This window comes from Neovison vison, chromosome 6, assembly GCF_020171115.1.
Source record: "Neovison vison isolate M4711 chromosome 6, ASM_NN_V1, whole genome shotgun sequence".
In the NCBI taxonomy this organism is placed as follows: domain Eukaryota; kingdom Metazoa; phylum Chordata; class Mammalia; order Carnivora; family Mustelidae; genus Neogale; species Neogale vison.
This window is the reverse complement of record NC_058096.1, coordinates 100844414-100856197: the sequence shown is the minus strand read 5'-3', so window position 1 is coordinate 100856197 and position 11784 is coordinate 100844414. Positions and strand designations below refer to the sequence as shown.

The 11784-nt window shown below is 38.7% G+C and overlaps 1 protein-coding gene across 2 annotated transcripts in view; it reads left to right on the top strand.

Moving 5' to 3' along the window:
- The first annotated feature begins 267 nt into the window (after positions 1-267).
- The window catches only part of TBL1XR1 (TBL1X receptor 1), a 170271-nt gene continuing 158754 nt past the window's right edge, over positions 268-11784 (top strand). Inside the window, exon 1 of one of the 2 annotated variants that reach the window (XM_044251818.1) lies at positions 268-341. The gene's annotated coding sequence lies outside the window, so the exon portion shown is untranslated. Of the gene's footprint in view, positions 342-9864; positions 9918-11784 lie in introns of those variants that run through there. The other variant, XM_044251816.1, reaches the window with a different exon arrangement.

Below are 11784 nucleotides of genomic sequence, written 5' to 3'. Positions count from 1 at the left end.
TAGTAACAGCTTTTACCTTCTGCCTCAATTCCTCTCCCCGCTCGCGCCCTTCCCCCGCGCGCCGCCTCCCCCCGCCGCCGGCCGCGTGCGCCCCCGCCCCTCCCCCCGCGGCGGGAGCACCTCCGCTCGCCACCTGGGGACTCGCGCCGCGCTCCCCGCCCCCGCCCGCCTGGCGCCCATCCCCCGCGCCCTCCGCTCGCCGGGGTTATAATTGCCTCTCACCCCCCGGAGGGGTTATTTTGGGGGTGGTTGGAGGCGGCGGCGGCGGCGGCGAGGAGGGGAATTTCCTTGTGCCTCCATTCCCGGGAGGGGGGAGCGGCGTCGGAGGCCACCGTTTCCAGGTAAGCGCTGGGGGCCGGACCCCGGGGTGGGGGCGGCCGCGGGCCGGGCGGGGGGCGCGGGCGGAGGCGGCCGGGGGGCGCCGGGCCGCGGGGGGGATGGGCGCAAGTGGAACATGCATTTTTCAACTTGGCCCTTTGGGGAGCTGGGGTTTTGGTGGGGGAGGGGAAGGCAGGGAAGGCATTTAGGGTGCCCCATCCCCCCCTTTTCCTCTCTCAGGCTTTTTTGAAATGCTCACGTGCCTGCCCACCCCCTACCCTTTCCTGGTCTCCGGGGATCCTCACCCTTATTATGTTGTTGTCCCCGAAAATGTGCACCTCGGCCTTCTCCCCTGCTTCCACCCTTCGTGCATTTACACCCCCTTTGTGTGTGTGTGTGTGTGTGTATGTGGGGGGGAGGCTTTCAGGAAAGAATTTGCAGCAAATTGAATCAAGGAGCCATCATGAGGCCGACTCTTTTATAGCCTATTTTTAGCAGAGGAGAGGGATCTTTTCGGTGCATGTTATTCTGTTAGCCATGGAAATCTGCTCCCCTCCCCAGGCGCGTCCCCGGTGCAGGCGCGGCGACCCGGGCCGGCGTGCTGGGGGCTGCGGGCGGCTGTTGGGGCCGCGCGTCCCGGGCGGGGGCGCCGGCGGGGGAGGGGCGCGCGGCCGCGAGGCCGCACTCCCGGACGTGTTTATTTGTAACTTAGTGCCTTTTATCGTCTTAAGGAGGTATTTGCTAGAGCCTCTTTGAAGTTGGGTTCAGAAGTGTAGAATTGGCAAAGTTATTGCCAGCTTCCTGGTAAGTTTTGGGTGGCACAAAGTCACATTATTTTCTGACAGTGTAAAGGCCACGTTGTGAGGGTGGTTTCTCGGGAACTTCCTCTTTGCAACCGATGTCTTTTTTTTTTTAAACAGAAGCGGACTTTTATTCAAGTGAAATTATTAATCTTAAATGGCAGCTCGAGGGAAACCATGCATGTGTTAACATGTTCAGTATTTTTGGAAGTTCCGAATTTGCTGAAAGAGGCATCACTTTGCAGTGGCAACCGAGATTAAATTTAGCTTGTGAAAATGGTGTGTTTCATGTAAAATTTGGGTTGTAATGGTGTTTAAAAGAATGTTCCTTTTACTAGTTTACCCAGTAACATTCTCTAAAATGATTTGGTGATTACAAATTACAAATGTTGTTACCTAATTAGAAATTAGATTTTTTTCAATGTCTGGAGTTTACTTAATACTTAAAATCTTGGACTATGCAGGCACCAAGGTGAGGAGTTTTAATAACTATGTCATTTACAGTCAGCTCAGGAAGTTTACTATTGGTTTTCTTGTTTTCCCAACAAGAACCTTATGCTGTTTTAAACACGCTTGTTAATAAAATGTAGTGGGTGAAATGATGGGTTATTTTTAGTGTGAATTGCCCCCCCTCATGTAATTAAGTAATCATTTGCCTCCTCCTTTTTTCCTAAAGGCTTCTTTATCAGATTGGATAATATAAGGCCCTGGTGGTGGTTTCATCTACTTACTAAAGCAAATTATAAAAAATGTCCTGGTTACACATTGAAGATACAGCAAGTGACTTTTTGGCTTTCCCATTGTGGTTCGTTTTCACTTTTGTTAAATAAGACCTGTGCTACATTGGTGTATTTAAGTAATCCTATTTTCTGGGACTGTGTGTTCTCACCGTTTTAATAAGTTTATAGTCTGGGGAGATAGGGCAGCTTTGTCTCCATGAAAACTCTGTCTGTTGTGTTGTATCATGGGAGTTCATGGCAAGCAAGCTTCCGAGATCATCACTGAGGGTTGTAGACATAATTATCATTTACCTGTGGAGGAAGCGTGGGGGAAAGAAAATACGCCTGAGAGTGGTTAAGCATGTGATGTGTGTTTATACTTTTTGCTCCGAAATCGTGTTTTCCTGCCTGTTTAGAATATGATTTTTTTCCAGTTTTCTGTAATGCATTGTGCGATGTATATAACACAGTTATTAAATCCACAAATAACCACTTTTCTTTTTTGCTATTTGAGTAGTTAAGATTCAGACCTATAGAGCAAAATACTACACTGTATGGAGTAGTAAAACAATATGTATGTGGAAAAAGTTTTTCTTTTCTGGAACTTAATTAATGGACTTGTTAATGGCTTAAAAATTATTGCAAGGATCGCCATCAGTTTTTAAAATGCTTTTCTTCTATATCAACTTCTGTTACTAATATGGGAGACCCATGTGGTAAATGATGTGGCCCCTTGTGGAGCTTGTATTTTTGCATTGGTTGCCTCAAAGAAGTGAGAATCATTTAACTTTTTACATGTGCCAGGAAATTTTTTTGTTACTTGTGTTCTCAACATCCAATGAAGGTTTATCATGACTACCTTAATATGTGCCTACCAAGAGAATAAGAAGTAACTATTTTCTGGGAGCCTTTCAAGCTAATAAGCAGAAAGGGCAAAAGCTTAGTATAAAAATAGGGGTTACTGATAAAAAGAGATGTGACTAATGGACCTTTGGAACAACAACCTGTTGAATAATACATCTGTTCATATATAGCAATGAAATGTAAGTACAGCCTTGTCAATGAGTAGCTGACGAAGGAATTCTTGTACAAGTTATTCCAACCAACCGTATTACTATAAAGAATTTTTTACTTGATGCACTTTGATGAAGTTAGTAGAAATAATTTGTTGGGTTTATTTAGTTCCTGTGTTTTTTATATAAAAGAGGAATGTGAATGACAGGGGAGAGAGATGCCAGAAATACTGGCACTATCCGGGACTGTATTTTTCTAGTGCACGTGAATTGGACTCCATTCATAAAAAACATTTACAGTATAAGTCACAAAAATGCAAAAAAAAAGGAAATCCGTAACATTAAGACATTTATAATCCCCATAGTATAGAAGGGTTAGGACCAGGGATCGTTTAGTAAGAATGTGGTCCCGTTTGTAGACCACCATAGTGGTATCTCCTGTTGTGACACCAACAGAAACTTGAGTTTAAAAAAAAAAAAGAAAGCTGTGTGAGAGCACTGATGCTGGAGAGGTTTACTATACACCACCTATGGGATTAGACTCCAGAAGAGTACAATTAATTACCCTGTTAACAAGAGCCAGAGGAAAGGGACTTCACTTGGGTTATGCTCTAGGAAAGGTGTGAGGTGCTTTCTGTGTCATACTTCAGGCTAATCCCATGAAGTAGGGAGTACTGGACTCTGCAGATGATGAAATAGAGAGGTGCAAAGTTAATTCACTTGTCCAAGGCCACAGAGCCATCAAATGATGTGTCAGGGTTCATATCTAGGTCTGTCTGAATGCTCGTCTGTGCTCCTTCTAGATGACTGCAACACTGCCAAATTTTCCAGCTGTTTTTGTCAACATCCTTGCAAAAAATTAGTGTTTTTAATCAAGTTTATAATTCTGTAGTTGGGCAGCTCTACTGACTGGGTCAAATAATTGCGTGGATAAATGAAATTCTTAGGAATCAAACATTATTGTGTTTACTCTCTAGAACGCAGTCTTCTTGCAAACTGCTGTATTTCCTATTTTAGGACAGACAGTGGTGAAGTAGCCTCTCCAGGTACTGCCTTCAGAAATAATAAAATATGGTTCTATACCTGCAGTTAAGAAGGAAAAGCAAATAAGAGTATGTCCAACTATCCTTCTGAGTTAGTTTTCCTGAAAATTTGTGTAAGAACCTCACATTAAGGCTTTTGTGTAGTAGCGTAGTGGTTTGTGGTTTGTCAGGGGTCCTTGAGGCAAATTGCCTGGGTTCAGACTCCGTTGCATAGTCCTTACTAGCTATGCAACTTTGGGAGAGTAACTCCCTCTTTATCTCAGTTTTCTCTTCTGTGTAGTGGGGACAGTCAGCTTTGTATAGTTGAGAAGAGTGAAAGAATTGTGTGTGTAAGGTGTGGAGAGTAGTTCTTGACACACAGGCATCGTGGAAATGTAGGCTGTTACGGATAATGATGATGGGTTTGGATTTGAGTTTTGCTTCTTTGTATTATATTTTGTGTGCTTGTTACTTATTTTAGTGAGGACATTTCATAGAATACATTTGGCAGTTTTATTTCCCGAGTAAAATATTTGAAATAAAGTTCGCTTAATGTATTTACTCTTGAAGTTATGATTGAAGGCTTACCTTGAAAAATTAGATTGGATTTTAACACCAAATATCAGGTTACATTGTGTAGGTACAGTGTTTGGTTTTTTGGGTGACTTTTCTTGGCTGTTCTTTTGTCACTTGGGCTTGGACTTCTTAAATCTTGCACCATTTGAAACATTTTCCACTCTTTAAATAAAGGAATTTTGTTTTTCAGGGCTGGACCCATCAGTACACTTAGGGTCTCCTTTGTAGATTGGAGTGATGACTTTAAGTAGGTTGTTTTCTCCAACCTTAACCTTTCATCTGTGTTCTTGTTCTATATTTTCAGCTGCCGTCAGGTCAGTTCTATTTGGAAGTTCTGTTGCTCTGACGTATCTGTAAGCCTTGTCTTATTTTCACTTCCCATTTTTAAAAACCATTTTTAATTTAGTAATATTAACTACTAATATAATTTATGTGTCAGGACTACACAGCTGCTTTGACAAGGACTTTGACAATCTGAGTGGCTGATACCCAGGTTTTGAAGAGGGAGGAAACCTAGGCTCAGGTAGTAAGGCATGCACAGAGGGATTTAGGCCCAACGTACCTGCTTTTTAGGCCAGTTTTCTTAAAACTAGCAGTTTACGGTCTTCACTGTGAATGAATGAAAGACTGAATGAATGGCTTTAGGTCTGCGTTATTGCATTAATTTTTGAGCGGGTTGCTCTGTGCAGCCTTTATTCTCCATTCTGTCTTCTGTAACTTCTCGGCAGTATAATTTATCCGAAGTACTGGTTTCATCATGTCAGTTTCTTTGCTGGAGAACCCATTATGGCTTCCCTTTGCCAACTGGATAGAGTTCATAAGCTTCAGTGGGGCTTTTAAAGCTCTATTCTACCTATTCAGCTCTATTTCCTTCTCTTCCCTGATTGTAATTCTGGTCTGCCTATCAGAGACTGCAGTTTCTCCATACTCCTTACTCCTCTGCTTTTGCTTATGCTGTTCCTTCCCTTTGTCCTTTCTATATTCTAGTTTCAGTCCTACTTCTTTGCTGAAGCTTTTTCTGGCCATCTTGACTCAGGATAGTTCTTTACTGAGGTTCCATTTTGTTTAGTGACTATCACAAACTCCATAATTATTTACTGTTTCATGGGTTTGTGTCTCATTCATAGCCCCAACTATGTGTTCTGTTTTTTTGAAGGAAAGGACCTTTTTTCTTACGGTATTAGCAGAATTTTTGATTTTTGTACCATACCATCTGTGTGTATTAGACTGGATTATTTCTATAGGGGACTATGTTAAAATAAGCAGTGATGGATCCTGTACTGCTGGTGTTGATATTGTAGAAGTTTCTTTCTGAATTAGGCCTTCACGATTTAGGTATACTGTGGTAGCACCTGCTAATTGGAGTTTTAATGCCAGTGTTGATGAGGAAGAGAAAAGAAAACTTTATCAAAATTTAGAATGAAATAAAAGTTGCTAGTTTTGTCCTCTTAATCCTGTAATTGTAGCCATGACATTGGTGAAGAACCTAGTCTGGTTGGGAATCCTGTCACACTAAGTTGGCTTTGTTTGGTTGTATTTGTTACAATGAAATTTAAGATTTTGGATTTTATTTTTTTTTTAATCTCTTTGGGTTTTTTTGCTCATTATTTTCTCTGTAGTGTGTCAAGTAAGATGGTGTTTTTAGCTTTGTTTGACAGCATTCTGACATTGGAGTCTCATTTGAGTCATTACTGTGAGGGTATTAACACTCCAGATAGAGTGTATATATTGTATAGTGTAAATGGGTTTAATCTACCAAAAGAAAGTCATCATAACCATCTCTCTCCAGTAGGTAAGGCTGTGGTATATCAGTTCTGCATAACCTGGGTAATTTATTCTAAAGTGACTAAGTTGGTATTACATCCTTTTGAAATTTTTAATATTTGGAGTTCTAAAGTATGAGCTTTCAGCATAATTTTATTTGCGTCAAACAAAATGAGTTGATTGTTACCCTGGTTTCTGAGAGCTTAGATTCTTAACTTAGAGTTAATACAATCAAATTGTAAAGGTCATGTTGAAAGAGGAACAATTAAATTTCAGTAAACATAGAAAGAGTATCCAGATTAAGGAAAAGATTTATGTGAAATGAATAATTTGAAGAGTGAATGAGGAAGAATAGGAATTGAATGTTTAAACTGGGGAGTTTGCCACTTGTTTTCCTCTTATGTGATTGTAAATTTTTTCAGTTTTTTTAGAACAGAAAAGAGCATGGAAAATGCAGGTCAGAGATGGTCATTTCAGTATCTTAATAGAATAATTTTTCTTCCTATGAAATTGTACTCTGGACTCTCCAACTTTTATTTTCAGTGAGATGTTTAAAATTTTTAATTACCTTAAAACAAAAGCAGTGAAGAATTTTTACTTTTTTTAGGAATTAGATATCCGTGTACTTCTTCTTATCTTCTTCATTTTGTCTGGGATCAAAGGTGTTATCAGTACTTTTCTTTCACTTTTTTTCCTTGTGCCCTTTTTAGCACATTGTGTGATAGGCTGTTGTAATGAGATAATCAGTTGTTAAGTGGATGTTTGTTTATTGTTACTGTGCATCTACTTGAATGGTGGGTAGCATTTTAACATGGATTCCGGCATTAAGCAAATGAAGTTTTACCATTTTTTGCAAAGCTGTAGTTACATGGGTAAATCATTTAGTGTCTAGAAATGCATATGAAGAACGGTCATGTGACGTGTGATGTAAAGTTAGCTAATTCATTCAAGCAATAGGTATATAATCAATTACTGTTTAAAATTCCAAGATTCTGTCATTTGATTTTATGTAATTTTTTTGAGGAAGATCTACATGGAAAATTTGCTTAGAGTGTTTAAAGGCTAAAAATCTATAGCCTTACATAGAGTAATAGAAAGCATTTGGCATTAGCATAAGCAAACACCTCCAGAGAAGTTATAATAATAGTATATTTTGCTAGTTACCTTCAACTGCTAATAGAATACAGTTTATAGGTTAGTGAGAGGTGTTTTATGCTTTTTCCTTAATTTGAACAGGCTAATTGGGTAGAGTGTATACTAATTTTGTTCCATTTCTATTTTTTGGCTATCAGATGTCATTAACTCACAGTATAAGGCAATTGGGTCATCTACTTTGGGTTTCTGAAATAAGGTATGGAAATAGATAATGAATGAATTTTCTTAATGTCTTTTTTTACCCCCTGTATAATTGTTCTTTTATGGGCTAGAATTTATCATACATGAGTGAATTTTTAGTTTCTATTTGTAGCTGTAGTAGTGTTCTTTGGCACCTTTTTATATAAAAATGTGATATACTCTGTACTTAAATTTTGGCCCACTAAAGTGATGAGTTATCTTTAAATCACCTTTCTCTGTCTTCATTAATAAGAAATGAACATTTGTGAGATCATAGACTGGGGTTAGGAGTGCAGTTTGTTACTGTGTTAGGGAAATAGTCTTCCTATTCTGTGTAAAACCTAACACGCTCTCATGAGGGGTGGGGTTACTTCTTTGACCTTGGACTTCCTTCTGTCCTGCTAACAGATAACATCTGTGAGAAATGTTTTGTGTGAATTGTTCCTTTACAGATTTGTTTAGAATTGATGTTCTTGACTTTCTTGTTAGTAATTATGGGATATATCTCAAAAATACATTTAAGTGAGAAAAACAGAGGCAGAAGATGAAGTCTGCTGCCATTTTAGTTTATAAAATGAGAAGAGTAGAAAGGACATAAACATGATGGGAGGGTGTATGAGTTCCGTGTTTATGTTTTATGTGCTTAGGATGACTCCAGAAAGGTACACAGGAGACTAGTAACAATGATTTTAGGGCGTGGGGTTGGGATGGGGCGATCATGTGGTCAGATGTGGGAGAAACTTACTTTCATGGATAATCTTTTGAACTGAATTTTGCAATGCGAATATTACCATTTTTTAATAAGTATTGATTTCGAAAAGTCAAGGCATCTGGTTAGGACTTCTAAATCTTTCTATTGCTTTCAATTTGGACAGTCAAAAGAGGGAAAATTTATTTTTTCCCATGTTTTCCAGTTTTTAAAGAGTTGGAATTGCATACATTTCGCAAACACTTCTTTTTATTTTTCAGATTTGTTGACAAAATTAGAGCCACTGAGTGATTAGAAGCTGTTATGTTTCATGATTGGGTGATCAGAGCAGTTGAAGTATTTAGTGGTAGTGATGTGATTTTCAAGTCCTGTCCAATGTTGATAATTAGGAATTAATTCAGTGGCAATATTAGAAGGAGATAACTGGTACAGAAGTATATAGATGTTGTCCGATTTCAAAGGTGTTTTGCCAAGGGTTTGGAAATCTGGTGAGAATTATGTTTCTTATAATTCATTAGTTGATTTTCAGTAATTTTGATAGTCTTAGGTATAATGGAATTTGTGGGACCATAGATTGTAATATGCACAGACCCTGCCATGACTTGTGAATTTAGATGTATGTATTGTTGACACAAAGGAGACAGATAAATTCAATTCTCATTCCATTTTAGGTTGCAGTTGGTGTTACTTGTAATTGTTCATTGGTTGTTTAGTGTACTGTAAAAGATTGTGCCTACTAGTTGTGCTTATCATTTTCAACTTAAGCTGGAAAATTTCAAGAGAAAGGTTCTACCTGGTTTTGTACTTTTAATTCTGTTTCAGTGTGACCTGCTTCCCTCAGAGTTTTGCCTCTCTCTTTAGTGATAAGGGGCTAGGTAGGGTGTGTGTCTGATCTTAGGTAGTAACCTCTTAATTGTAGTATGTTTAGTGTGGTGAGCAGCTCAGTCTCTGGAGCCTGGCATACCTGGCTTGTCACCCCTACTTATTAGTTTCATGGCTTTGGAAAATTATGTAACCAATCCATTTGGTTTCCACTGTGAAAAATGGAAAAAAAGAATATTTAATACTTATAGAGCAGTTGTGAGCATTAAAATGTGAATGTAAAGCAGTTATAAGGGCCCAGCAATAGGAAGCACTCAGTAAATGCTTGCTACTACTTGGTAGCTTTGTTAGCTATAGCAGCAATAGCTATCGAGAGAGGGAGCAAAGTGACACTTGTCGAGGCTTCCTGTGGTGACTGCAGGGAACTGGATGCTAGAATTCCCGATTCAGAGGGCTATGACTGCATTTGATGATGAAACTTTTGTTGCTCTAATTCTCTAAAATGAGAATGTGGGGACGCCTGGCTAGGTCAGTTGGAGGAGCATGTGACTCCAGATCTCTGTCTGGCTCCTGAGTTTGGGCTCCATGTTGGGTGTAGAGATTACCTAAATGAAAATAAAACTTAAAATGAGACTGTGTACTGTGTTTCGTTTCTAATACATACGTCGTTTTGTATAATATTTTGTATTGAGTTTGGTCATATCTTGATATTTCAAGAAAAAAAATGTTACTACCTTTCTTAAAAAAGAATTCTGTTTGCTTTGATCAGACACTGCTCTCTGGCTCTCCAGTGGATGCTGCTTGTGTGGATCAGTGATTTCAAATACACATATTACATGGTAGGCAAACTTTGATTTGCACTTTCATGTATATGACATGACAGGGTATGTATGTGTGCCAAAATACTGAAGTAAGTTGCTTTAATAGCTGGTACACCTTTCTGTAGTTTCTGATTTAAAAACATGATTTTACAAAGTTCTAATTTGATTTTATTATTTTATATGTGGTAATGATTTTTTTTTTTTTTACCAAGTTTAGGGAATACTGGTTTAAAGTAGTGTCAAATTATAATTCTCTTAAGCTTTATGGATTTAGAATCAGTAATCAAAATTAGAAACAAATTTTCATTTTGAATGATAGAACATAGTACATTTATTGGTGCTGATTTCTTTAGGTAGTATTCTGAGGCTCTGTTAGGATTCTGAAGTTCTGATCCTCCAGTTTTGTAAAGTATGTAGAGTAAGATACAAAGGATAAGGAAATTTGATTGATAATAAAAGGGAATACAAGAAAATTTTTTGAGGGTTAATGTGCAAACAGATTAAGAACTATGAATGCTTCTCATAAAGAACAGTAATTGGGGTACCTGGGTGGCTCCGTCGGTTAAACATTTCTCTTTGGTTTAGGTCGAGATCTTAGGGTCCTGGAGTTGAGCTCTGCCTCTGGCTCCTCATTTGGAAAGGAATCTGCTTGTCCCTCTCCCTGTGCCCCTCCCCATGCTCCTGCAAGCATGCATGTATGGGTGCGTGCTCTCTCTCCATTAAAAAAAATCTTAAAAAAAAAAAATAGAGAATAGTAATTATTACCAAAAGAATAACCATCATACTCAGTATCTTATATTTCATTAAAGAAATTTGGGTATATTATTTTATATAGTTTAAAAACTGCTATACCACAGCACGTTGGCTGAATGAAGTTAAACCATCTGATTGAAGATTAAGGTTCCTTCTGTGAGAGTCTTAAATTGACATCCTGGCCTGTGACCACTAATCATCTGTTTCTAGCACAGACCTCTCCTTGATTGAATTGTTGACTCCTGTCTCAGTAGGTAGGGCCTTCTTTGAGGACAGTTGTTTTTCACCCATCTTTATTGTTCGCATCTGATACAGTGCTTAGCACAGCCTTCAGTGATATTTTAATTAACTCTTTGTAAATCAAAGTTTTAAAATTCATCAATAAAAAAGTTTTGAGACTGTCATGCACATTGAGTGGGGGAGGGGCAGAGGGAGAAGAGAATCTCAAGCAGCCTCCACACAGTGTGGACCCCCAGACAGGTTCAGTCTCACAACCCTGAGAACATGACCTGAGGCCATATCAAGAGGCGTAAGCTTAACCCAGGAAGCCAGCCAGGTGCTTTTAAATCAACAGATCTAAAAAGTACCAGGGATGGTACATTTAAAAGATAACTATTTTCACTTTTCTCAGAATGTTGTTAAAACAGGCAAGGTATTATGAAATGAGAACAGAATTTATCTTTGAAGATTTTGTATTAGTTACTCTTTTCTCCTTGTCTGTAGGAAAGTACTTTTTTGAAATAGATAGCTTAATCTTTTGTATCTTTAGACCCTCTGCTTCTTGAATTGTGGGTATGTTTTCTGGTTTGGTGCTCCTCTGCTTGGTTTGTTCCCTTTTTTGGGTCATATACTTTCATGAGTAGCTAGTTGCTTTACTTCATCTAGTCTTGTTTGCCCTTACTGCATTTTCTTCTTAATGTGACTCATGTATGTTCTAGTAGATAACATTGGTTGGTTCATTTGGTCTGACAAATCAACATAGAGGTAACTTCCTGCAAGTGAGAACTGGTACTAACAGGAAGAGTTACCTGTTTTTTATCGTGTGTAATAGCATACTAATGAGCTTTGATGAATATGATAAATGCACATGGCATAATTTACAGAAATTGCATATATTGTTTTCTAGAATACC